Source organism: Lutra lutra, chromosome 15 (genome assembly GCF_902655055.1).
Source record: "Lutra lutra chromosome 15, mLutLut1.2, whole genome shotgun sequence".
Classification (NCBI taxonomy): Eukaryota; Metazoa; Chordata; class Mammalia; order Carnivora; family Mustelidae; genus Lutra; species Lutra lutra.
In genome coordinates this window covers 36,723,548-36,748,663 of record NC_062292.1, presented here as the reverse complement: position 1 = coordinate 36,748,663, position 25,116 = coordinate 36,723,548, and the positions used below count along the sequence as shown (strand labels likewise).

The following is a 25,116-nucleotide window of genomic DNA, read 5'->3' as shown; positions in this document are numbered from 1 at the left end:
AAAAGGAATTAAAGAACAAAAAAAAAATTACAAAAACAACAAGAAAACAAATTTTAGAAGGGTAATAAGTATGTATCTACCAATAATTACCTTAACTATAAATGGCCTAAATGCTCCAAACAAAAGATAGAGTAGCACAAAGGATAAAAAAGCAAGACCTACAAGAGATTCACCTCAGACCTAAAGACACATACAGACTGAAAGTGAAGAGATGGAAGAACATTCACCATGTAAAAGGAAGCAGAAAAAAAAAAATCCTGGAATAGCAATACTTACATCAGAAAGAAATAGACTTTTTTTTTAATTTTTTAAAAGATTTTATTTATTTATTTGACAGGCAGAGATCAAAAGTAGGCAGAGAGGCAGGCAGAGAGAGAGGGGGAAGCAGTCTCCCCACTGAGCAGAGCCTGATGGAGGGCTCCATTCCAGGACTTGGAGATCATGACCTGAGCCAAAGGCAGAGGGTTAACCCACCGAGCCACCCAGGTGCCCAAAGAAATAGATTTTAAAACAGAGACTATAGAGAGAGACACAGAAGAGTGTTACATAATGATAAAAGGATCAATCAAACAAGAGAATATAAGAATTATAAATATCCAGGCATACAACACTGGAGCACTTAAATATACAAAGCAAATATTAATGGATATAAAGAGAAATTGATGGGGTGCCTGGGTGGCTCAGAGGTTAAGCATATGACTCTTGATTTTGGCTCAAGTAATGATCTCAGGATCATGGGATCAACCCCCATGTCAGGCTCTCCGCTCAGTGCGGGTCTGCTTGAGATTCTCTTTTCCCCTCTGCCTTTCCCCCCACTCATGCTCTGTAAATAAACAAACAAAATCTTTTTTTTAAAAAAGAGAAATTGATGGTAATGCAATAATAGTAGGGGACCTTCACAGTCTATTTAGATCAATGGATAGATCATTCAGGTAATCATTAAGGAAATAAGGTCTTTGAATGACACAATGGACCAGATGGGCATAACAGATATATACAGGACATTTCATCAAAAAATAACAGAATTGGGGCGCCTGGGTGGCTCAGTGGGTTAAGCCTCTGCCTTCGGCTCAGGTCGTGATCTCAGGATCCTGGGATCGAGCCCCGCATCGGGCTCTCTGCTCAGCAGGGAGCCTGCTTCCTCCTCTCTCTCTCTCTGCCTGCCTCTCTGCATACTTGGGGTCTCCGTCAAATAAATAAATAAAATCTTTAAAAAAAAAATAACAGAATATACCTTCTTGTGAAATGCAGGTAGATCAGTCTCCAGAATAGATTACATTTTAGGCCATAAAACTAGCCTCAATAAATTGAAGGAGACTGGAATCATATCATGCACCTTTTCTAACCACAACATTATGAAACTAGAAATAAGTCACAAGAAAAACACTGAAGAAACACAAACATGTGAACACTAAACAACATGTTACTAAACAACCAGAGGGTCAATGTAGCAATCAAAGAAGAAACTGAAAAAAAAAAAAAACATGGTGAAAAATGAAAATGAAAACAATGGTCCCACATCAAAGGGACACAGCAAAAGCAGTTCTTTTGAGGGAGGTATATCTCAAAACAGTCCTACCTCAAGAAACAAGAAAAGACTCAAATAAACAATTTAATCTAACACCTAAAGGAAATGAAAAAAGAACAAACCCCAAGGTGAATAGAAGAAAGAAAATGATAAAGATCAGAGAAGAAATAAATAACATAAAGACTAAAAAAAAAGAGAGAGAGAGTGACAGAGAGAGAGAAATCAATGAAACTAAGAGATGTTTCTTTGAAAAGATAAACACAATTGAAAAACCCTTAGCCAGGTTCATCAAGAAAAAAAAGAAAGGACCAACATAAAATCAGAAATGAAAGAGGATATATAAGTGGCACCACAGAAATACAAAAGATTATAAGAAAATACTACCAAAAAATATATGCCAACAAACTAGACAAGCTAAAAGAAATAAATTCCTAGAAATACAATCTCCCAAAACTGAACCAGGAAGAGACAGAAAATCTGAACAGACCAATTACAAGCAATGAAATTGAACTAGTAATCAACAAATAAAAGTCCAGGACTGGATGGATTCACAGAGGAGTTCTACCAAACATTTAAAGAACAGTTAATATCTATTCTCCTCAAACTATTCCAAAAAATAGGTGAGGAAGGAAAGCTTCCAAGTACATTCTATGAGGCCAGCATTACCCTGAAACCAAAACCAGACAAAGATGCCACACACAAAAAAAGAGAACTATAGGCCAATATCCCTCATGAACATAAACGCAAAAATTCTCAAGAAAATATTAGCAAACTGCATATAACAATAAACTAAAAAGATCACTCACCATCATCAGGTGGGATTTGTTCTGGGGATGCAAGGATGATTCAATGTTTGTATATCAATAAATGATAGAAGGATATACCTCAACAAAATGAAGGATAAAAATGCTATGATCACATCAATAGATGTGAAAAAAACATCTGACAAGATTCAACAGCCATTCATGATTAAAAACTGTCAACAAAATAAAACAAGATGAAACCAGAGAGGGAGACAAACCATAAGAGACTCTTAGTCAGAGGAAACATACTGAGGGTTGCTGGAGGGGAGGGGAGTAGAGGGATGGGATAACTGGGTAATGGACATTAAGGAAAGCATGTGATGTAATGAGCACTGGGTATTACAGAAGACTGATGAATCACACACCTGTACCTCTGAAACCAATAATATATGTTAATTAATTGAATTTAAATTAAAGTCTTCAAAAAAAATAAAATCTGTCAACAAAATGGGGTTAGAGGAAACATACCTCAATATAATAGAGACCATATGTAAAAAACCCAGAGCTAACAACATTCTCAATGATGATAGAGCTTTCCATCTAAGGTCAGGAACAAGAATATCTACTCTCACCACTTTTATTCAACATAGTACCAGAAGCCCTAGCCACAGCAATCAGACAAAAAAAAAGAAATAAGAGGTATCCATATTGGTAAAGAAGTTAAACTGTCATTATTCACAGACAACATGATCTATAAGTAGAAAATTTTAAAGATTATCAAACTATCAGAAATAATAAATTCAGTAAAGTAACAAGATACAAAATTAAATACCCAGAAATTTGGTAGTTTTTCTATACAGTAACAACAAAGTGACAAGAAAGAGAAATTAAAAATATTTATAATTGCACCAGAAATAATAAAATACCTAGGAATGAACTTGAATAAAGAGGTAAAAGATCTGTATTCCAAAAACCATTAAATACTGATGAAAGAAATCAAAGATGACATGAAGAAATGGAAAGATATTTCATGCTCATGGGTTGGAAGAATTAATATTGTTAAAATGTCCATATTATTCCAAGTAATCTACAGATTCAATGTGGTCCCCATTAAAATACCAACAGCATTTTTTGGGTGCCTGGATGGCTCAGTTGGTTAAGTATCCAACTCTTGGTTTCAGCTCAGGTCATTATCTCATGAGTCATGAGATCAAGCCCCACATGGGGCTTCATACTTAGCAGGGAATTTGCTAGAGGATTCTGTCCTTCCCCTCTGCTCTCTTTCGCTCTCTCAAGATAAATAAATAAATCTTTAAAAACAAAAAAATACCGGGGCACCTGGATGGCTCAGTGGGTTAAGCCTCTGCCTTCAGCTCAGGTCATGGTCTCAGGGTCCTGGGATCAAGCCCCACATCAGGCTCTCTGCTCAGCAGGGACCATGCTTTCCCCTCTCTCTCTGCCTGCCTCTCTGCCTACTTGTGATCTCTCTGTCAAACAAATAAAATCTTAAAAAAAAAAAAAAGAAGAAAGGATTTGGGTTGCAAGTATCCTTAAAAAAACAAACAAACAGGGGCGCCTGGGTGGCTCAGTGGGTTAAGCCGCTGCCTTCGGCTCAGGTCATGATCTCAGGGTCCTGGGATCGAGCCCCGCATCGGGCTCTCTGCTCAGCAGGGAGCCTGCTTCCTCCTCTCTCTCTGCCTGCCTCTCTGCCTGCTTGTGATCTCTGTCTGTCAAATAAATAAATAAATAAAATCTTTAAAAAAAACAAACAGACAAACAAAAAAACCCAACAGCATTTTTCACAAAACTAGAACAACATAATCCTAAAATTTGTATGAAACCACAGAATACCCTGAATGGCCAAAGCAATCCTGAGAAAGAACAAAGCTGGAGATGTCCAATTCCAGATTTCAAGATATACTACAAAGCTATAGTAATCAAAACAGTATGGTACTAGCATAAAAATAGAAACCTAAATCAATGGGACAGAATAGAGAGCCCAGAAATAAACCCACATTTAAATGGTCAATTGATCAATAACAAAGAAGGCAAGCGTATACAATGGGGGAAAGACAGTCTCTTCAATAAGCAGTGCTGGGAAAACTGGACAGCTTCCTGAAAAAGAATGAACTGGACTACTTTACTACACCATACACTAAAATACACTCAAAATGGATTGAACACCTAAATGTGAGAACTGAAACCATTAAATCCTAGAAAAGAACACAGGCAGTAATTTCTCTGACATCAGCGTTAGCAATATTTTTCTAGGCATGTCTCCTGAGGCGAGGGAAACAGAAGTAAAAATAAATTACTGTGGACTACATCAAAATAAAAAGGGTTTGCACAGTCAAGAAATCATCAAGGAAACAAAAAAGACAACCTACTGAATGGGAGAATATATTTCCAAATGGTATATTTGAAAAGGGATTTATATACAAAATATATCAAGAACTCTTACACAACTCAATGCCAGAGATCAAATAAACAATTAAAAACAGGCAGAAGTTATGAACAGATATTTCTCCAAAGAAGATATATACAAGTAGCCAACAGACACATGAAAAAATGCTCAACATCACTAATCATCAGGGAAATACAAATGAAAACCACAATCAGATACCACCTTATACCTGTCAGAATGGCAAAACAAACAAAAACAGAACAAAAAAAAACAAAAAACAAGAAGCAACAAGTATTCGAGAGGATGTGGAGGAAAGAGAAACCCTCATGTACTGTTGGTGGGAATGTAAATTGGTGCAATTACTGGAGAAACCAGTATGGACACACATTATGAGAAAGGAGCCTGAGCTGCTGGAACCCATTCCCTGTGCATTCATGGCATGATAAGTGTTAAAAACAAAAACAGAAACAAAAAAACCTCCAGACTGTGAAAACAAAACAAAACCTACTAACTTGAAAAGATATATGTACCCAGCATGGGATGAATAAGTGAGGGGAATAAAAGGCACAGTGTAGGAATACAGTCAATGATACTGTAATAGTGACATAACAGGACAGACTGAAAGCGAAGAGATGCCCCTACTATTTCACCATTCAATAATCCAGTCTAGCCTCATTAAAATCAGATGGGTAATATAGATTTACAGTAGTTATGAGAAGTTAAATACTCTCCCCCAATTGAGGGAGCACTCCTAGATATAGGTGTTATCATAAACAATATCACCACTGGATCAGGAACTTACTACTTGGTGATAGACTTATCTGAAATATTGTTGCTATTCCAGCTGATAAGAGAGCCAACCCATGACTCCCCTCATATGGGAAGGCAGACAATATCAGTTCACTATGTTACCACAAGAATATCACAACAGTCCTGTAATAGCCCACAACTTTCTAACACAAAACATTGAGGCCTTTCAAGAAAACAACACATAGACAAACCAGCATTTCCTATATTGATGACATACTTATGGTGATAACTGGGAAGAACAGACTAGAGTCACAGCAGAATTAATTGAATTCCTTACACTCAGAGAATGAACCACTGACCCAAGTAACAACCAATAAAATTTCTAGGTCTTCTGAAGGCAAAAAATACCAGACCCAGACCCAGACAAGCTAGACTGCATTCCATTTGTACTACAAAAGCAGCAGCTCTGAAACTGATTGGACTGTTTGGATATTGGAAACAGCGCATACCACACATGAGGATCATATTACAAACATTTATGAAATAACTAGGAAGAGTAAGGAGTTTAGATGGACAGAGACTCAAGAAGCAGCCTTTACTTATTTCACAAATGCTGTCAGAACTTGTAATTCACTGGCATCAGCTAATGAGGACTCTAGAGATAAACCAGAATGCCTATAATCACAAGGGTTTGCAATGTGGTCTCTGTGGTTTAAAATACCACAGGACCCCACATATTACCCAACTGTATTTTGGACTAAGAAATTCCTGTGTTTTGGGACACCTGGGTGGCTCAGTCAGTTGAACATCTGCCTTTGGCTCACGTCATAATTTCAGAGTCCTGGGATCGAGCCCCTCATCGGGTTCCCTACTCAGTGCGAAGTCTGCTTCTCCCTCTTCCTCTGCCCCTCCCCCTCTGCTCATGCTGTCTCTGTCTCTCTCGCACTTTCAAAAAAAAAAATCTTAAAAAAAATGAAATTCCTTCTGAACCAGTTAAAGGCTCACCTAGGTACTCTATAAGCCCTACAAAATACAGAGCCACTGATAGAAAATAAGCTAATTATACTTAAACTCCTACAGCCTATACTGGAGTGGGGTAAGCGAGCCCCTGACAAACAGAAACTACTCCTGACCATAACGTCTTAACATGGAAATGGTATATTTCCAAGCAAGGCAAATGGATTGAAGGTCAATTTCTGTATGAACTGAGAGAATCTCCAATACACCAATAGTAGACTTGCCAGAATTCCTGAAGGGTGAGCCTATCCAAGCTCCAGCAGTTGGACAATGGGGACTGCCGTGGTCTGTGGCATTCAACAATGCCTGGTTTATAGATGGATCAGCCTCCATGACACCATCTGGAAAATGCTGACAGGCAGCGTCCTTGAGGACTAATGATGGTCCAGCCCTGTCGGAATTGGGCTTGAGAAAATCAGCACAATATGCTGAGTTAATAGCCATAAAATTGGTGATTGGACAATCTGTTAAGGAAAATCAGAATGACATTCATCTTTTCTCAGACTCATGGGCAATAGCTAATGAAATAGCTCTTTGGTCAGGAACATGGTGGGGAAATGACTGGAAAATGGGAAATATAAACATATGGAGTTCATAAGAACATGAGGACATGGGACAGCAAATGGCACTGGCTGATACCTCCATGTTCATCACACAGGTCTCTGCAAATCAGAAAGACAATTCTTGAGTAAGGAAACTTAATGATCAGATAGACTCACTACAAAAAATATATAAAATTCCTGAAATTTAACAAATGCCACAACTATTCATGATTAATGAGGAAACAAACTCAAAATACAACCACACGTCAACAAGAAGGACAGTGGAACACAAAAGCTGAACACAAAGATATGCCAAATGACTGGATCATTGCGTGGATGTATTTCACTAAACAGGTCATGTTGGTTCAAAAAGCACTAGAACATGGTAAAGAAACACATATATACACACCCCAAATATCTCCAATTTCAAATTAAGAAGTGTGGGAATTGCTGAAAGTTTAAGGGTTGGAGGTCACTAATGAATACTCCATGGAAGGTCAAAGCTGACAGACACTTCCAGATGATACAAATGATCATATAGAACCCTTGTCTATATCAGAGAATCAACTGTTTGCATGCACCATTGTGGACTCATGATCCAGAATAGGATTGCGCTTATCTTTCCAGGAAGAATTATCAAAAATCCACCATCAGAGCATTAGAAATTTGGATTGCTTGCTATGGTATCCCAGCCATCATAGAATCAGATCAGGGCACCCACTTAAAAGAAAAGCAAATGTAAGAATGGGCTAAGGAGGCGCCTGGGTGGCCCAGTGGGTTAAAGCCTCTGCCTTCGGCTCTGGTCATGATCCCAGTGTCCTGGGATCGAGTCCCGCATCAGGCTCTCTGCTCAGTGGGGAGCCTGCCCCCCCACCCTCTGCCTGCCTCTCTGCCTACTTGTGATCTCTGTCAAATAAATAAATAAAATCTTTAAAAAAAAAAAAAACAAAGAATGGACTAAGGATCAAAGCATAATGTGGAACCTCCCCTTAAACCTACAAGCCAACCACATTTGGGTCAAATGAAAGGGTGTAATGGCTTACTCAAGCAGAAACATACTAATCCTGATATAAAAGCTTGGACTAAAGCAATCTGGGAGGTGGCAAGATCTCTAAATCATAAATATAGAAAGAATGGAAAACCTATGAATTAACATTGCAAACACTGACACAGATGAGTACTAACAATACCCCAGATTCTAAATTAGAAGGAAAAATATTCATTAAAAGAAATAATAATGACATATATATAGTACTGGTGAAATTATAGCACCTGCCACCAATAAATCCTACTGGATGACTGAAGAAAAAAAGCATATTACATCAAATTAAAGATGATAATGTGATGGTTCTGTAAAAATGTCAGCCATGAAGAATACCATCTTCATTGTATTAACCCCAGATGCCTAATATTTAGCCTAGTATGATGCAAGGTGACTATGCTTGGGGAAATGTTGGCAAGAATGGACATAATGCTAAATATCCTTATTATTATCTACTACCTATTATCATCTATTATGGTCTATCTATCCTATCTATTATGTTCTATCCTTAGAACAACAAGAAAGAATTAAAAGTGTCTAGGATACTATCCTTATTTTGCAGGCAGGAATCCATAATGCATTTTTAACCCTATCAAGATTACTAAGTGGGTCAGTGCAACATGCTGCCTGCTGGCCATACTCTGTTGCCTATTGCTCACTATTGGACACCATACTCACTGTAGCTATGGATACTCCTCTGACAGCTCCAGCAATAGCAGGGTTCTGAATTGGAATGCCACCTTCTGGCCCAGAACAACGCCACTGGCTGTGACATCTACTACTTTCTCCAAGGATCACTATCCTGGTCATCTCATCGCAACAGAGGACTCATCGACATCACCAGCATCACCAAAGCCAACCTCTCCACCCCATCCTTCACTGTCAACACCTACTCACTGGGAAACTCCAATCAATAGAGCCACTAAATATTTAGAGAAGCTGATGAAGCAGTGGATACTTCCATTTTAAACTTCATAAGAATCACCAAGGATTGAATAACAACTCTATCAGATACTGTGGCAGACACTGACACAGATGAAGATTGGCCCAAACTACTAACTGGCTCTTGGTATTATAACCAGCATATACTAAGGCAACCAGGTGCTAAATTTTGTACTTTTATCTTACTGAATTGAGGACAGCATTGGCCACATGACAGAGACTCTTAAAATAATCCAGATTTAGTTCATGATTTGTGTGCTAGCATTTTATTGTAAAAGAACAGGTGCTGAATACCCAGAATGTGGAATTAGATCTTTAAATAGAAATAATCCAAAAAACTGATCATTTACTACACTCCCAATTTACACTTTAGTCCATATTCACCTATTAGAAAATAGGTATGAATGAACAATGTGAACAATAGATCCGTGGATATTATGTCCAGACTTTAAAAAAACAGGGACACTTTGTAAAGTATAGAGAGGAGACGTAGGAAACATAGCATATATCATTATCCTTTGTGGTATATATCAGGCTTCTTTATCACACTACAGATATCTACCCTAAGAATGTGGCAATCTATGTTAATAAAACCATTCCCAGTCATACCCTACAAGAGTGGCCTACACCCTGAAATTTAACCCATAGGAATTTCTACCCAGATACAGATACCCTAATTGTGTTGTTTTATCCAACCTCATTTATGCTCAATTTACAATGTATGCCAAAGACAGACTCACTAAAAGGAAGGAAACCCTTAGAGTTCCTTGTTGGACTGGCAGGTGTAACTGGAGTAACAATGGCAAGCCAATGTTTTTCTCAATTCCCAATCCATCAAATCATATTAAATGTTCAACTTTTGAAACCAATCTCAATTTAACACCCATGCAATTGTACCTTTGTCATCATTAGGTACACAGATGGAAATCTTCACAATATATTACAAAACATAAGTGTCACACAAAAGTATACAGAACAATGGAAGCTTGGCATAAAGCAGCTGGAGAAAACACTAAAAATAATACTAAACAACAGCATGAGACATGTTTCTCTGTTGATTGTCAATGTTATAGTTAGGAATGGTTGGTATGTGTCGTAGTCTTAGAACAGCTATAATCTTAAGGCAATAATGGTCACCTGAGATAATTGCCCAGCCAGAAGTAGATATCACACATCCTAACAGCTCTAATTCCTTGGGCAAATGTAAAATTAGAATATCAGTGTTTAAAGGAGGAAATAAGACATTGGGTTACCCACATATGCAGTTTCCCAATATCAAACAGGAGAGTGGAGCCCACTGGCCATAGAAAGCCCCCTTATGATAGAAGGAAAATGTGTTCCTGAGGATATGTTGCTGGAATGGAACCAAAATACCTTTATGACTGCCAGACTTCTGGATATACCTTATGGTACAAGTACCATACAAGTACCTATGACTATGGCTTTGATGCCTCCCCAACCCATTATCTATAACATGGGAACTTGAACTATGATAGCATGCTCTAAGCCAAACCCCATCCTAACCTAATGGAGTCAAAGGGAAAATAAGGAGCATAACATGATATGATGTGTAAAAATACAACAAGCAATGAAAGTATTAATAGAAGGGAAAAGATGTTATTCAAGGTCAATAAAAGATCAAGAACCATTAAAATAACCAGAAAAACATTTCACATTGGACCTCCTCAAAGTGATCTGATAAATATAAATCATACATTAGAAAACCTAAGATAGGAGGGAAGGGCAAGATGGTGGAGAAGTAGGAAACCCTGTTTCAACCAGTCCCCTGAGATGAGCTAAATATCTACCAGAACACTCTGAACACCCATGACATAAGCCTGAAATTTAAGATTATACACTTCTGGATCTCTACACGGGCAGGAGATCATCCGTGCAGAGGGGTACCTTGACTGGATCGTGGTTAATATATTCAGCTATACATCCCCTCAACCACCTCTCACCAAAATGACTAGGAGAAAGAACACTGAACAGAGGAAAAATTCAGAGACTGAGACCCCTGCCACAGAATGATTGGATATGGACATACACAATACTGGAAATGGAATTCAGGGTAACAATTGTCCAGGCAATGGCTAGGTTGGAGAAAACCATTAGTGGCAACATAGAATCTCTAAGGGCAGAAGTGAGAGCTGATCTGGCAGAAGTAAAAAATACTATTAATTAGATCCAATCTAATCTAAATACTCTAACAGTAGGGTAACTGAGGCAGAAAATCAAATCAGTGATCTAGAAGATAGATAGAAATCTAGAAGATTGATAGAAAAGCAGGACCAGGAAGAGGCCTGGAACAAACAATTTAGAAGCCATGAAAACAGAATTAGGGAAATAAATGACCCCGTGAAATGTTCCAATGTCAGAATTATTGAAATCCCTGAGAGGGTGGAGAAAGAGAGAAGACTAGAAGATATAGTTGAACAAATACTGGATGAAAACTTTCCTAATATGGGGAATGGAAAAAGTGTTCGTGTCCTAGAGGCAGAAAGGACACCCCCCAAGATCAATGAGTCTAGAAAGACATCCAGACACTTCATTGTGAAATTCATGAATCATAATTTCAGACAAGAGGTCAAAAGGGCAGGTAGGGGGAAGAGATTCCTTACGTACAGAGGAAGAACCATCAGAAAAACATCAGACCTGTCCACAGAAACCTGGCAAGCCAGAAAGGGCTGGCAAGACATATTCAGGGCACTAAATGAGAAGAACATGCAGTCAAGAATACTTTATCCAGCAAGGCTGACATTCAAAATGGATGGAGAGAAAAAGAGCTTCCAAGATGGGCAAGGTCTAAAAGATTGTGTGACCACCAAGCCAGCACTACAAGAAATACTAAGGGGGGTTCTATAAAAGAAGAAAGAACCCAAGAGTGACATGGAACAGAAAGTTACAGAGACAATGTATAGAAACAAGGACTTCTCAGGCAATATGATGTCAATAAAAACTTACCTTTCAACAATCTCAATGTGAACAGCCTAAATGCTTCCATAAAAAGGCACAGGGTTGCAAACTGGATAAAATGACAGGACCCATCCATATGCTGTCTACAAGAGACACATTTTGAACCTAAAGATACATCCAGACAAAGTGAAGGGGTGAGGAACCATCTTTCATGCAAATGGGCCTCAAAAGAAAGCTGGGGTCGTGATCCTCATATCAGATAAATTAGATTTTAAGCTAAAGACTGTAGTCAGAGATACAGAAGGACACTACATCATCCTTAAAGGGTCTATCCACCAAGAAGATCTAACAATTGTAAATATTCATACCCCCAACATGGGAGCAGCCAATTATATAAGCCAACTGTTAAACAAAATAAAAAGTCATAATGATATGAATACATTAATTGCAGGGGATCTGAACGCACCACTCTCAACAACAGACAGATCATCTAAGCAGAAAATCAACAAAGAAACAAGAGCTTTGAGTGGCACATTGGACCAGATGGACCACATAAATATATACAGAACATCCCACCCTAAAACAATAGAATACTCATTCTTGAGCACACATGGAAATTTTTCCAGAAGAGACCACATACTGGGTCACAAATCAGGGCTCAACCAACACCAAAAGACTGAGATTATTCCCTGCATATTCTCAGACCACAATGCTTTAAAACTGGAACTCAACCACAAGAAAAAGTTTAGAAGGAATTCAAACACTTGGAAGCTAAAGACCATCCTGCTCAAGAATGTTTGGATCAACCAGGAAATCAAAGAAGAACTTAAACAATTCATGGAAACCAATGAGAATGAAGACACATTGGTCCAAAACCTATGGGATACAGCAAAGGCAGTCCTAAGGGGGAAATACATAGCCATCCAAGCCTCACTCAACAACAACAACAACAACAACAACAACAACAACAACAACAAAAAAAAAATTGAAAAATTGAAAAATTCCAAAAACACCAACTCTCTTTACACCTTAAAGAACTGGAAAATCAACAACAAATTAAGCCAACCCTACGCACAAGAAGGGAAATAGTTAAGATTAGAGCAGAGATCAATGAGTTAGAAACCAGAGATATAGTAGAACACATCAACAAAACTAGAAGCTGGTTTTTTGAAAGAATCAATCAGATGGATAAACCACTGGCCAAACTAATCCAAAAGAAAAGAGAGAGGACCCAGATTAATAAAATTATGAATGAAAGGGGGGAGAGCACAACTAACACCAAGGAAATAGAAACAATCATCAGAAATTATTATCAACAGTTATATGCCAATAAGCTAAGCAACCTAGAAGAAATGGATACATTCCTGGAAAACCTATAAACTTCCAAGACTGAAAAAGGAAGAAACTGACAACGTAAATAGACCAATATCAAGTAACAAGATTGAAGCAATGATCAAAAACATCCCAAAAAAACAAGAGTCCAGAACCTGACTGGGGTCCTGGGGAATTCTACCAAACATTCAAAAAAGAAATAACACCTATTCTCCTGAAGCTCTTTCAAAAAAATAGAAACAAAGGGAAAACTTCCAGCCTCTTTCTATACAGCCAGCATTACCTTGATCCCCAAACCAGGCAAAGACCCCATCAAAGAGGAGAATTTCAGATCAATATCCCTGATGAATATGGATGCCAAGGTTCTCAACAAGATCCCAGCTAATAGGAACCAATAGTACATTAAAAAGATTATCCACCATGACCAGGTGGGATTTATTCCTGGGATGCAAGGGTGGTTCAACATTTGCAAATCAATCAACGTGACAGAACAAATCAATAAGAGAGAAGAACCCCATGGTCCTCTCAATTGATGCAGAAAAAGCATTTGACAAAATACAGCATCTGTTCCTGACCAAAACTCTTCAAAATATAGGGATAGAGGGAACATTCCTCAACTCATAAAATCTACCTATGAAAAACACACAGTGAATAGCATTCTCAATGGGGAAAAATTAACAGCCTTCCCAATGAGATCAGGAACACGACAAGGATGACCACTCTTGCCACTATTGTTCAACATAGTACTAGAAGTCCTAGGAACAGCAATCAGACAACAAAAATAAAAGGTATTCAAACTGGCAAAGAAGAAGTCAAACTCTCTTTCTTCCCAGACGACATGATACTTTATATGGAAAACCCAAAAGACTCCACTCCCCAGTTACGAGAACTCATACAACAATTCAGTATTGTGGCAGGATACAAAATCAATGCACAGAAATCAGTTGCTTTCTTATACACTAGCAATGAAAATATAGAAAGGGAAATTAGAAAATTGATCCCATTTACTATATCACCAAGAACCATAAGATACCTTGGAATAAACCTAACAAAAGAGGTAAAGGATCTATACTTGATGAACTACAAAACACTCATGAAGGAAATTGAAGAAGACACAAAAAGATGGAAAAACATTCCATGCTCATGGATTGGAAGAATAAACATTATTAAAAAAAAAAAATGTCTATACTGCCCAGAGCAATCTATACTTTCAATGCCATCCCAATTAAAATTCCAAAGTGCTGGAACAAACAATCCTAAAATTTGTATGGAACCATAAAAGACCCCGAATCTCTAAGAAAATGTTCAAAAAGAAAAAGCTGGGGGCATCATATTGTTGCCTGATTTCAAGCTTTACTACAAAGCTGTGATCACCAAAACAGCATAGTACTGGCACAAAAACAGACACATAGACCAATGGAACAGAGTAGAAAGTCCAGATATGGAACCTCAACTCTATGGTCAAATAAACTTTGACAAAGCAGGAAAAAATATCCAGTGGAAAAAAGACAGCCTCTTCAATAAATTGTGCTGGGAAAATTGGACAGCTATATATGGAAGAATGAAACTTGACCATTCTCTCACACCATACACAAAGATAAACTCAAAATGGATGAAAGACCTCAACGTGAGGCAGGAATCTATCAAAATGCTAGAGGAGAACATAGGCAGTATGTTCAGCCACAGCAGCTTCTTCCAAGACAGGTGTCCAAAGGCAAAGGAAACAAAAGCAAAAGTGAACTTTTGGGACTTCATCAAGATAAAAAGCTTCTGTACAGCAAAGGAAACAGTCAACAAAACAAAGAGGCAACCCAAGGAATGGGAGAAGATATTCACAAATGACAACTACAGATAAAGGGCTGATATCCAAGATCTATAAAGAACTCCTCAAACAACACCCCAAACTCCTCAACAACACTCCAAAAACAGATAATCACGTCAAAAAATGGGCAGAAGACATGAACAGACACTTCTCCAAAGAATATATACAAATGGTTAACAGACACATGAAAAAATGTTCATCATTACTAGCCATCAGGGAAATTCATATCAAAACCACACTGAGATACCACCTTACACCAGTTTGAATGGCCAAAATCAACAGGACAGGAAACAAGTGTTGGAGAGGTTGTGGAGAAAGGGGAACCCTCTTACACTGTTGGTGGGAATGCAAGTTGGTGCAGCCACTTTGGAGAACAGTGTGGAGATTCCTCAAGAAATTAAAAATAGAGCTTCCCTATGACCCTGCAATTGCACTACTGGGTATTTACCCCAAAGATACAGATGTAGTGAAAAGAAGGGCCATATGCACCCCAATGTTCATAGCAGCAATGGCCAAAGTTACCAAACTGTGGAAAGAGCCAAGATGCCCTTCAACCGACGAATGGATAAAGAAGATATGGTCCATATACACAATGGAGTATTATGCCTCCATCAAAAAGGATGAACACCCAACTTTTGCATCAACATGGATAGGACTGGAGATTATTATGAGTGAAATAAGTCAAGCAGACAAAGTCAATTATCATATGGTTTCACTTACTTGTGGAGCATAAGGAATAACATGGAGGACATTAGGAGTGAATTGGGGGAAATTGGAGGGGGAGACAAACCATGAGAGACTGTGGATTCTGAGAAACAAACTGATGGTTTGGGAAGGGAGGGGGGTGGGGGAATGGGTGAGCACAGTGGTGGGTATTAAGGAGGGCACATATTGCATGCAGCACTGTGTGTGGTGCATAAACAATGAATCTTGGAACACTGAAAAAAATAAAATTAAATTAAGATGTTAAAAAAAAGAAAACCTAAGTCAAGGCACATTTGAAGATTAATAAAAATCAAAATAACTTTGCAGGAATTTAAAAGAGAGTGAATACATGTATTCCCTAACACAATGGCAGTGTTGAATGCTGGAGTTACAGCAATTGAACACGTGCTTGATAGTACTGTGCAAGTTTGCACCCTCTGGAGCCTTATAAAGATGATCTTCACTTGGAAACGTATTTGTCAAGGACTTAAACTGTTAAGTTAAACTGAGTGGTTCAGATAACTTTTGGTTGTTTGGAGATTAAATGTGGTACCGTGTTAAAGAGTTCTTTGTTATGCTCATATTGATCACACTAGTAATATCGTTGTTTAAACTGGCCATTCAACTATGTGTAAAAGAATGTTTGTCGAAGGAAAAATGCTCTCCGAATAGGACTGCTTGTGATTAACACTGTAAGTGACGAAGAATCACAGGGTAAACGGATATTTTTTTTTTTATTTTTTTTAATCTTTTGTGCTCGCTTCGGCAGCACATATATTTTTTTTAATCTTTTTTTTTTTTTAAGATTTTATTTATTTATTTGTCAGAGAGAGAGAGAGAGCGCGAGCACAGGCAGACAGAGTGGCAGGCAGAGGCAGAGGGAGAAGCAGGCTCCCCACAGAACAAGGAGCCCAATGTGGGACTCGATCCCAGGACGCTGGGATCATGACCTGAGCCGAAGGCAGCTGGGTAAACGGATATTTTTATGAATTTGAATTTGTATAGGACATTAGACCCTTAGTATTAATTAGTGTGTGAGTAATTTGAAAGCACAGGGAAGACTGTGGTGTATTGGTTTGACAGGATTTCAAATCCACTTGTTGATGACAAAGACAAAAATAAAGTTGTCTTAGATGTGAAGTTGCTTTGAATGTTGCTTTTGTGTGAAGTTGTCAGATGTCATCGTCTTATCTGTTCTCACCCATAAGAACGGAGTAGCTCAGCTGCTGAGGGGCCCCCTGGAGGCTTACCTTAAAAACATATGAAGCAATGTGGTGTATAAGCAATGAATTCTGGAACACTCGAAAGAAATTTTTAAAAAATAAATAAAACATTTAAAAAAACCACATTGAAGCAGACACATGAAAAAGTGTTCCACATCACTTGGCATCAGGGAAATACAAATCAAAACCACAATGAGATACCAGCTCACACCAGTCAGAATGGCTAAAATTAACAAGTCAGGAAACGACAGATATTGGAGAGGATGTGGAAAAAGGGGAACCCTCCTACACTGTTGGTGGGAATGCAAGCTGGTGCAGCCACTCTGGAAAACAGCATGGAGCTTCCTCAAAAAGTTGAAAATAGAGCTACCCTATGACCCAGAAATCACATTACTGGGTATTTACCCTAGAAATACAAATGTAGGGATCTGAAGGGGCACATGCACCTGAATGCTTACAGCAGCAATGTCCACAATAGCCAAACTATGGAAAGAGCCCAGATGTCCATCAACAGACGAATGGATAAAGAAGATGTGGTGTATATACACAATGGAATACTATGCAGCCATAAAAAACCCTGAAATCTTGCCATTTGCTACAACGAGGATAGAATGAGAGGGTATTATGCTAAGTGAAATAAATCAGTCAGAGAAAGACAATTATTATATGGTCTCTCTGATATGAGGAATTTGAGAGGCAGGGCCAGGGGCATGGGGAGTAGGGAGGGAAAAAAAACAAGATGGGACTGGGGAGGGAGACAAACCATAAGAGACTCTTAATCTCAGGAAACAAACTGAGGGTTGCTGGGGGGTGGGAGGGGAGGGATAGGGTAGCTGGGTTATGGACATTGGGGAGGGTATGTGCTATGGTGAGTGCTGTGAATTGTGTAAGACTGATGATTCAGATCTGTACCCCTGGGGCAAATAATACATTGTATGTTAATTTAAAAAAATAATAATACATGAAAAATAAATAAACAAATAGAAAACATATGAAGCAGCAGTTACGGCAAGGGGACATTAGACTATCAACACTGAGAGTCCATGAGGATTATGACAGTGGTCTGGGCAAGGCTATACGTGGCTGGTCTAAAAGGACACCTGAAGACCTTGGGGGCAATGAGTTCCTGCCTCTGTAAATAGGACTCTTTCACAGGCAGGGGCAAAAGCCATCTAGCTTCCTGCAAAAATCACATTATCCATTGATTCCCAGATCCTCGTTCCCCAGCAATGTGCTCTAGCAACACAAGACTTTCCCTTTTGCACTAGCAGCTGGGCTTCAGCCCTGGTTGGCTAAGCGGTATCTCCTGAGTACCAACTCTGATAAGGACACACCTCAGCTATGTTTGGACTTCATTCTTTTCATCTCTCCTTGCCTGGAACAATCGTGTGATTAATCTAACGCTGGTTTGGAGTCTGTGGTTTTCATATTATCTAATGAAAAGACATTCTCTTATATGCTACTGGCTTGGGCAATTCGCACAGGGAACCTTTGTTAAATACATTGTTGGCAAACAAAATTAGTCTTCGAGCATTATTTGCCTCCCAAAACAAAACAGCCTTCATGCTGAATATGTGCATTTGTGCAGGTTAAAGTTTGGAATTAGGCACATGCCAGGTACCTCCAATAGCCTGTTCCCGTGACGCAGCCTTGCTGACACTGCTCTGCACCAGGTCCCTGGCTCCTCTGACCTGCGCCTCCTGGCATGAGCAGCCTGCACCCAGCCAGCCACCCTTGCCTAGCCAGGTCACTCTAGGCCTACAGAGCTAGGGCTCATCCCCAACTTCCTGCATTGCCTCAAAGATGGAAGGAACCTACCTCCCAAAACCTGTTCTGAGGGAGCCACGGAAATGGGTGACGGTCCCCATGTGTACTTATTATTTGCTGGGGTCCTAGCTTTCTGCAACCATCAAGGCTCCCAGGTGTCTCTTACTAGAAGCTGTCTGCCCAGTCCAACCCTGGTAAGGCATTCCAGATTCCTCCAAGGGGAATATGGATCATGTGTAAGTTAGGGCTTGGGATGAGGAATATGCCAGGTATGCCCCATGTCTCCTCCTGTGACCCAGGCTCACCCGACTTTGCCTTGTTCTGGGTCCGTGGCTAGCCCGACCTGCATATCCTGCACGTGAGCAGTAGTACTCCCTCTGTCATCTGGCCTTGGGCTGCAGAGAACACTCCAGGACTGGGGAACTCTGGCTTGAATTCAACCACCTCAAGGTATCAGGGTAGAAGGAGTCTACCCCCAGAAAATCTTTCTGGGACAGCTTTAAACTGGTGAAAGACTGCCCCCACTTGGACTGGTTGCCTAACTCAGTCCTCGGCTTCTCCAGCAGCTACAGCTTTGAGCTGTCACTTACTGGACAGTATCACAGCCATCTCACCCAGCTCTGCCCTGGCAAGGCGGTCCAGATTTTTTCAGTTCTACCTTCATGGGGTGTATGTTCATTTGTATAGCTTAAGGTTTGGAATTACAGTCCACCAAGCTTGTGAAATTCTGGCTAGGCACCAACCACCTGCATAACCACAGGCATGGAGGGAGGCCACCTTCCAAAAACTTCTGAGTTGAAAGCTGCAAATGGGCAATAACCAGTCCCCATGTGAACTTACTAGGTGAGGGGGTCCCAGCTTCTCTAGGAACCAGGACCCCCACATCTCTGATGGAGGATACCCCATCCTGTTGGCCCAGCCCCTGTTGGCAAAGCAGTTGGAAAACCTCCTGCTCTGTCTTCAGAGAGAAAACTACAATGAGTAGGTAGGCCTTGTGTCTTAGGCCATCACTTTCTATCCTTAACAGCCCCCTCCTGTGGCTTGGCGTTGCCTGGCATTGCCCCTTCCCAGGTCTGGCTATCCTGATCTGCAGAGCCTCTCCTGAGCTACAGGGGGCACTCCAGGCCTGTGGAACTCCAGCCGGAATCCAACCACCTGAACAGCCTCTCGGGGGAGGGAACCATTCCTCATCTCCCATACATGTTGGCTAAATGAATTTAAATTAAAAAAACAAAAAACAAAGTGACAGTAGTCATTCCCTGTGTGTGCTGCTCTTCTGGATTTGAGCAGCATCAAGTGTCCCAGATGTCTCCTATTGGAGGGTACCGCGGTTAGCCAGCCCATCCCCTCCATCTTCCTCTAGGCCTGCCATCAGTGGGAATGCTCATTTGTATAAAGTAGGGCTTGGAATAAGGAGGATGCCTTGTAGCCCTAGGAGCCTGCTCCAGGGACCCAGCTTCTCCAGACACTTGCTGTGTTCTGGATCCTCAGCCACCCTGATCTGGGAGCCCCACACATGTATAGTCCACACCTTGTAAGCTGGCCTCAGGCAGACCCCACCCACAAGCCCTTGGGACTCAGGTCCTGAAAGACTGCTAGCTTCCACTGTGGAGAGAGCCCACCGCCTGAAAATCTGAGGTTCCTGCTGAACCTGGTGATGGTCAATCCCCATTCAGACCAGCTGGAGGACTTTTCTAACGAGGTCCTGGGCTTCAGCAATCAAAGCCCCCAGGTGTCTCTCATCGGAGGGTACTCTGGCCATCCCACCTGGCCCCATGCTGACAGGGCAGTCCAAATTTCCCCAAATTGGCCTCTGCAGAAATATTCATGTTTATGAATGTTAAGCCTTGGAATTAGGCATATGCCAGATACCATTACTATCCCCAGCCTATGATTTGGCCTCCCATACACTTGCCCTGTCTCCCTGAGTACAAGGTCCTGCCTACCCTGACCTGCACGGCCCACACCTGCACCATACATATCCCAAAAGCCACCCTTGGGTGAGCAGGGCTATCTGCCCCTATGGAGCTAGGGCCCATTCCCTATCACTTGCACAGCCTCAAGTGTAAAGGAGCCCATTCCCCCAAAACTGATCGGAGAGGGACGCCTGGGTGGCTCAGTGGGTTAAAGCCTCTGCCTTCGGCTCAGGTCATGATCTCAGGGTCCTGGGATCGAGCTCCGAATGGGGCTCTCTGCTCAGCAGGGAGCCTGCTTCCTCCTCTCTCTCTCTGCCTGCCTCTCTGCCTACTTGTGATCTCTGTCAAACAAACAAACAAACAAATAAATAAATAAATCTTTAAAAAAAAAAAACTGATCGGAGACTGCTGTTAAAATGGGCAACAGTCCCTGCATAGACCTACCATATGTTGGTATTTCAGACTTCAGCAACAATCAAGGCTCCCAGGTGTCTCTGATCAGACGGTACCCCCACCAGCCAGCCAGACCTCCATCTTACTCCAACTTTGCTTTCAGCAGGAATATGCACATTTGTGTAGGGTAAGCCTTGAAATTATGCAGATGCCACGTACCCCAATAGCCTGCTGTTTGACTCAGACTCTCCTGAAGCTTGCCCTGACTCAGTTCCCTGGCTATGCTGACCTGTGCGCCTGAGCGTGGGCCGGCAGAGCACACTGTCAGTGGCCCTCAGCCGATGGTGCCCTCCAGGCCTGGGGAGCACAAGCTGTTCCCCAAACCCCTGTAAGCCTCCAGGGTAGAGAGGGCCCACCCCCCAGATCATCATTCTGAGGCAGCAGCATTAATCTGATGACAGACCATCTGGACTGGCTGCCTGGTGGCGTCCCGGGCTTCTCCAGTAATCGGGGCCCCTAGGTGTCCCTTATTGTCTCCAGCAGTGAAGCGTGCCCCACTCCGGCAAGGCAGTCCAGATTCCTCCAGCTCTGCCTTCAGCATGAATTAGCACCTTTGTGCAGGTTAAGGCTTGGAATTTGGTAGATGCCGGGTACTTCCAAAAACCAGTCTTGGGACGCAGCCTCTCCCAGTACTTGCCCTGTTTCAGGTCCTTGGCAACCCTGACATGGCCATCCTATGCGTGTGCAATCTGTACCCCATCAGTCACACTTGGGCACTGGGGTCCCCTGACCTGTGAAGCTAGTGCCCGTCTTGAACCACCTGCAGAGCCTCAAAATGGAGGAGGCCAACCCCCCAGACATGGGTCTAAGGGGATGCCAAATGGGTGACAGTCACCGAGTGCACTTACTGTCAGTTGGGTCCAGGGCTTCTGCACCAATCGAGCTCCCACGTGTTTCTACTGCAGGTGACCCTTGCCAGCCTGCACAATCCAACTCTGTCAAGTCAGTCTAGATGCCTCCAGCTCCGCCTTCAGGGAGAACATACACATTTGTGTAGCTTAAGTCTTGGAATTAGGTAAACACTAGGTACTCCCAACGGCAGCCTCCTGTTACCAGGCCTATCCAGATGCTGCCCTGACCGGCGCGATTCGCGCATGTGCAGTCCGCCCTGGATCAGCTGGCTTTGGCCTGCAGGGGGCGCTCCAGGCCCGTGGAACTCCCGCTGGATTCCCAAGCACCTGATTGGCCTCCGGGCCTTCCCCATAAAAATCTTTCTAAGGTGGCAGCTTTTAACTGGCCACGGTCACTGCCCATGCGTACTCGCCTTTTCCTGGGGTTCCAGGCTTCTGCCACAATCTCCGCTCACAGGTGTCTCCTGTTGGAGGCTACCCTAGCCAGCCCGCACAACCGAACCCTGGCAAGACGGGGCAGATGACTCCAGTTAGGCCTTCTCAAGGAATGTGTGCATTGCATAGGTTAGGTTTGGAATTATGCCGATGCCCTGTAATCCCCAGAGCCCTCCCCATTGACCTGGCCTCTCCCAACACTTGCCCTGCTGACATCCTCGGCTACCCTGACCTGCCTGCCTGTGCATGCACAGATCACCCCGAAGACCCAGAAGGCCCTCCAAACCTGTGGCCAGGCCCTGAGCATGTGCAGGGCTGCCGGTGCGGAGGGAACCCATCTTCTGAAAATCACTTGGGGGGGGGGGGGGGGCAGCTACAAAAGGATGACAGTCAGCCCCCATCTGGACTGGCCGCCTGTGGGGTCCTGCGCTTCTCCAGCAATCAGGGCACCCAGGGGTCTCTTATTAATTGCTACCTCCAGAAACCCACCCAGACTCACCCTGGCAAAGCACCGCAGAGTCTTTCAACCCCGCCGTTAGGAGGAATATGCACCTTCTTGGAGCTTCAGCCTTGGTATTAAGCAGACACCACGTGCACCCAATAGTCCTCTCCTATGGCCTGGCCTCTCCTGACACTTGCCCTCTCCCAGGTCCTGGGCTACCCAAACCTGTGCAACCCGCACCTGAGCAGTAATCATCCCATATATCAACCTTGGGCAGACCCAGGCTTTCAAGTTCATGATAGTCCAGTCAGGCCCCAACCACTTGCATAGCCACCATTGTAGAGGGAGCCCACCTTTCATAGTGCACTCTGAGCTGAAAGCCACAAATGGGCACAGAGGTTCTGCATGTGAACTTGCTGCCTAATGGTGTTGCACCTTCTCTAGGAACCAGGACCCCCATGTATCTCCAAACAGAGGAAAAAGCCTGTATGGCCAGCCAGGCCCCTTCTGGCAAGGCAGTTAAAAAATCTCTAGCTCTTTTAAAATCCTGGGATTTAGGAAATACAGGTTGAAGATGAAAGTGGGACAGTGAATCCATCCATGTAAGGAGGCTCAGTCAGTTCAGCATCTGCCGTTGGCTCTGGTCATGGCCCCAGGGTCCTAGGATCAGCCCCAAGTCCAGGTTCCCACAGCAGGGGAGTCTGCTTCTCCCTCTCCCTCTGCCCCTTCCCACCTCTCTTGCTCACCCAAATAAATAAAATCTAATATATATATGTATATATATACACACATACACCCATATATGTGTACACACACATACACACACAAAACCTCTAGCTCTGCCTTTGGGAGAAAGGTTCACAATGGGTATATGGGCTTTGCACTTTAGGATGGCACCTTATACCCTCAATATCTCCCTCCTGTGGCCTAACATCGCCGTGGTGCATGTATCTGGCGACCTTGACCTCTGCAACCCACACACGCCCAGTCTTCACCCTGGCAGCTGCCTGTGGGCTGCTGGGGACAGTCCAAGCCCTCTGGAACTCCAACATGAAGCCAATAAGCTGAATGGCAGTAATGGTATCAAGCTCCCCCAGTAATTAAGGCTCCCAGGTATCTGACCCCAGTCAGCCACCTGCCCCGTCCATCTACTCCAGCTTTGCCTTCAGCAGAAATACGTGCATTTGCATATGTCAAGGCTTGCAATTAACCGGATGTCAGTCAGATACCCCAAATAGCCCCCTCCTGTGGCCTGGCCTCACCCCACATTACCCGGTCCTCAACCTAGCAGCAGGCCTTTGGCTGCTAAGGCCCTCCAGGCCTCTAGAAATTGGGTAATTAGGTGGGAGGCCAACTACATGAATTTCCTTCAGATTTGAGGGAACCCACCCCCTGAAAAATCTTCTGAGGTGGTACCATTAAACTGACCACAGTCAGTGCCTAGTAAAGTCCTGGGCTTCTCCAGCCATCAGGCTCCCAGGCATCTGCTATTAGAGGAAATGCCAGCTAGTCCTCCTGGGTGGATCTGGAAAGGCAGTCCAGATTCCTCCAGCACTGCCTTCAGCGGGAATGTGTGCCTTTGTGCCCATTAAGGCTTGGAATCGGGCAGATGCCAGGTACTTCCAAAAACTGTTTTTGTGACCCAGCCGCTCCCATACTTGTCCTGTTGGGGTGCCTGATACCACTGTCTGTGCCACCGGCTCATATACGGTCTGAATGCCATCAGCCACCTTCGGGCAGCCAGGCCTGACAGCCTCTAAAGTTAGAGCCCCTCATCAACCCCCTGCCTAGCCTCAAGGTTAGAAGGAACCCACCCTCCTGAAAACTGGTCTGAGTCAGTCCCTAAAAAGAGGAACCATCAGTCCCCAAGTGGACTTCCTATCTGCTGGGGTCCCGGGCTTCCACGGCCATCAAGACTCCCAGGTGCCTCTTCTTGGATGATGCCCTGACCGGCCTCCATGATCTAGCCCTGGCTAGGCCATTCAGATACTCCAGCTCTGCCTTCGGTGGCAATATGTGCAATAGGGTAGGTTAGGGCTTGGAATTAGGCAGCTACCTTGTAACCCCAAGAGCCTGCTCCAGTAACCAGCCATCTCCAGACGCTGACCCCGGTCAGGCGCTCCCTCCACCCTGAGTTGTGCTGCCTGCACATGCGCAGGGTGGAGCGGGCGTGGCCCTCAAGCGTAAGGAACTCTAGTCAGGCCCCACCCAGCTACCAGCCTAGCCACCAGTAGTGTAGCCTTCTACACTGTGGGGGGAGCCTTCTGATAATGGCTCTGAGGTGGC

General features: G+C 42.6%; 1 long non-coding RNA gene across 2 annotated transcripts in view; it reads right to left on the bottom strand.

Moving 5' to 3' along the window:
- Positions 1-22,172, bottom strand: part of LOC125086063 (uncharacterized) — a 96,010-nt gene extending 73,838 nt beyond the window's left edge. For both annotated transcript variants that reach the window (XR_007123085.1, XR_007123086.1), the window contains exon 1: positions 21,951-22,172. This is a non-coding gene — a long non-coding RNA (uncharacterized LOC125086063). The remainder of the gene's footprint in view (positions 1-21,950) is intronic.
- Between the last annotated feature and the right edge of the window lie 2,944 nt (positions 22,173-25,116).